Genomic DNA, 3,427 nt, shown 5'->3' with positions numbered 1-3,427 from the left:
AAATCAAGGCAGTGCTTTGATCTGCCAGCAATGCTCTGCGCAGAGCTGGTCCATCTCTCACCGAGAGGAGAGAGGAGCAATTCTGAGACCCGGGTGGGGAGGCTCTAACAGGGGGAGGCTGCAAAGCCTGAGGGCAGCTGCTGGGAGAGGAGCTGGGGAGGGGGCTGCAAAGGAGTCCCAGGAGGTACTGGAGATGGCCATGCTGCAGGCAGATAACGGGAATTATAGTCCCGGCATTGTTCCTCTGATGCCCTGCCATCTGCACATCTCTCGGGGCGTTTTACGTGCTCAGAGCCGCTCAGTTGTAGGCACAAGTCAGGAAATTCCCGATGGGAGTGGTCAGGCCATGCAGTCACGGACACAACCCCTGCCAGGTCAAAGGAGCAGAAATCTCCGTCGTGTTCCCCCATGATTTTCCCCAAACCAAGCCTGTGCTTTCAAAAATCTCACGTTCCTAATTCAGTCTCTGAATGTGCAAGTGGAGCATGTGGGACTGCAGGGGGGGGTCAGAGAGAGCCTGGAATATCCCACAACACAGGACCTTGGTGTAAGAAAAATTGCTTTAGATTTTAAAAATAATCAAAATGAACCAAAAAAAAAAAAAACCCAAAACCTTCAGCTTATTTTGAAGCATGCTTTTAAGAACAAAAGGAAGAGCTACGTCCGTGCCAAGCGCTGTTTTCTTGCATCGCAGCACACCATTCGAGTGTCCCTGTCCTCCGGCTGGGCACCTGCACCGTGGCAGCATCCCTCCCGCACCGCCACGAGGTTCGCAGAAACTCAGGCTGCCGCTGAGATGCTGGGGAGGAAATTGTGCAAAAGGAATAGCAGCCGTGACACACGCCTCATCAGAGAGGTAACAACGCTCGTCTCGAGCCCCTACCAAGCCTCCAGGTTGAATCACAACTCACTGGAGAATGAATTCCTCCTCACCCTGAGCTCTTCCTTGCACATGTGCACAGAAACACACTCCGCAAACCCCAGCCGCCCTTGCGAGGAAATTAAGTTGCTTTAGAAGAAGTTCCCCAGCCTGTTTATGCCTCCAGATCTTTCACTTTCCTGGGGGGCTCTGTTGACTCTGGGGAGAGGGGCCGAAGCAGGGTTAAGCAGGGAAGAAACTAATATAACCAAGTCTTCGTAAAATATTTACCAAAATCTTTTTGTAGGGTGCTGCTCTCCCAAATAAATCTGGTGAAGTTGCTATCATCTACAGCAGGGTAGGGAAGGCAGCTTTTACAGAGGTGTCAGGACTCTGATGTAGAAAGGACATATAGCCCCATCTCAGCATCACGTGCGTCTGATGTGCCTCCCGAGTGTCAGGGGGACGAGGGACTTGCAGCCCCCACAGCCAACTGGGGAGATGGCTGCGGCCCCAAAAGGGCATTGTTTCAAAAATCTCTCTCTCGTCCCAAGGATGAGTTGAGTCAAAGCTGCTTCAAACAGTTTCCTGGTCCATCAGGGGAATCGTGAAACCCTGAATTACTTAAGAGATCTCCCCATCCCATGATGGGTGTAAGTGAGACAGCTGATCCACTGTCAACCCATCATGCAAGGAGAAGTGACCATGCCGAACGCAAAGGGACCGTGACCTACAAAGCCTGGCTTAGCCAGGAGCCCTGGGCTGAGCAAGCAGGACCCCAAAATGCTCCATTCCAGCCACCTCACCCCACTCGGGACAAATGCAAGCGAATGCAGGATGCTCCCCCTCGGCAGCTGGTGGCATCTGTGCTTTCCTACTTCGATGCCTCTCTGGCATCACCTGAAAGCCGGAGCTCCTGGAGCATAGGGTGACAGGCTGACAGCAGCCCTTGTTTCTCAACATGGGTTTTGCAGAGTCGTTAACAATCCCGCTAATGCACAGCGTCTAATCTCTCCCCGCCCGGGGATGACAGCAGCTGGGGCTCAATGGCATAATTGTGTTTTGATCCCTTGTGCCAGATTTCCTAGACACACGCTGGGAGTTGATACCACCTTACAGGAGGGGGCCTTGCTATGGGAAACAGCTACCACGAGTTCTGCTCACCTGGGGAGAAAGGGGGGCTTGGAGGGGAGCTCTGATTTTGGCTCTGCAGGAAAGCCCTTCACCATTCCCACAGGGCTGGGCTAACGGGGTTTAACCTGGGAGACCCTGAGGCACACGGGTGCGCTGGTGGGGATGGAGGGATGTTGCCCTCAAGCTGGGACATATGGTCCCCAGGTCACCCCTCTAACACTGCCCTCAGCCTCCATGAGCTGCAAGGGGAACCGAAGGCAGGAGCCTGGTGTGTGAGCTGTGGCAAATGTCCTGCCAAAGTGTCTGATAAACAAATCAATAATTAAGGGAGGATGTACATTAGCCTTTGAACACACTCCAGGTAGAGCTTATTTTAGTCCTTCCAAGGAAAGCATGTGGGGTGAGCAAAGGTTGGGGGGGGCTGCAAAGGGCCAAGGGGCTGCAGGAGGATGAGGTACAGGTTAGGGATGAAGATGGAGGATCAGGAGGAGGAGGGTGAGATTTATCAGGCAGGCAAGTTGCAGGATTAGGGACGTGTGTGGGAAGCAGCCAGCTGAGGAACTGTTGGGGCTCTAAGGAGAAGAGGGATGTGGGCATTTGCAGGGGCTGGAGGTGATGTGCATGAGCATGCCTGCAGGTGTGATGGGCACAAAGTCCACATGCCGGAGCTGAGAAGTGAGGATGTCCCATGAGAGACCATCGTGGAGGAGCTGTGCGGAGAGAGCACATCACCAACACCCCAGTCCCCACCCCTTCCCATGCTTGGTGGGTGAAATCCCACCACAAGGTCTTCTGCTCCTCCAACATCGGTGGTGCTCAGGGCCTGCCCCAGCTCCTGGTGGGTTGGCTAGTGGCCACTGCCTAGGGGCTGGGCGCAGGGTGGAAGAAGTGCTCATCTCAGCCCCAGCCCTTACACGCTGACTCAGGATCACCAAAGCAAGATTGTGCATCATGGCTCCGTTCAGCTGTGGCTGTTGATGATCCACAGACCTACCCCATCAGGTGAACAAAGGGTCTAGATGCCTGCACATAAAACAGCTGGGAGGTTTTCTTCTTGAACTTGAGCAGTTTTGCTTGCCTGCTCCTGCCTGGCTCCTTCTCCAGCCACGTCCCTTGCTAAAGATCACTGCCTTCCCAAAAGCAGCCTTACCAACCTCACAGTCGTCTGTCCAAAGCTTAAGATGCCAAATAACTTGACAACCTCTTGTTCAGCCAACTCCAGACCTACCGTCCAAGAGAACATCCTACAGCGGGAAATAATGATCTCTCAGGTCATTTTGGTTGGTGACAGGCACCAGCAGGTCAAGCTCCAAGGTCCCTAGTTCATCCAGGACACACTGCCAGGATAGGAAGGCAGAGGAGGACACCAGCAAGCCCTGAAGATATCTGGGAAGCAGTGCCATGCTGTTCTCCGCATTGGCACCCATATCATCC

Source organism: Fulmarus glacialis, unplaced genomic scaffold (genome assembly GCF_000690835.1).
Source record: "Fulmarus glacialis isolate BGI_N327 unplaced genomic scaffold, ASM69083v1 scaffold17803, whole genome shotgun sequence".
NCBI classification, from domain to species: Eukaryota; Metazoa; Chordata; class Aves; order Procellariiformes; family Procellariidae; genus Fulmarus; species Fulmarus glacialis.
Note: the sequence above shows the minus strand (reverse complement) of the source record.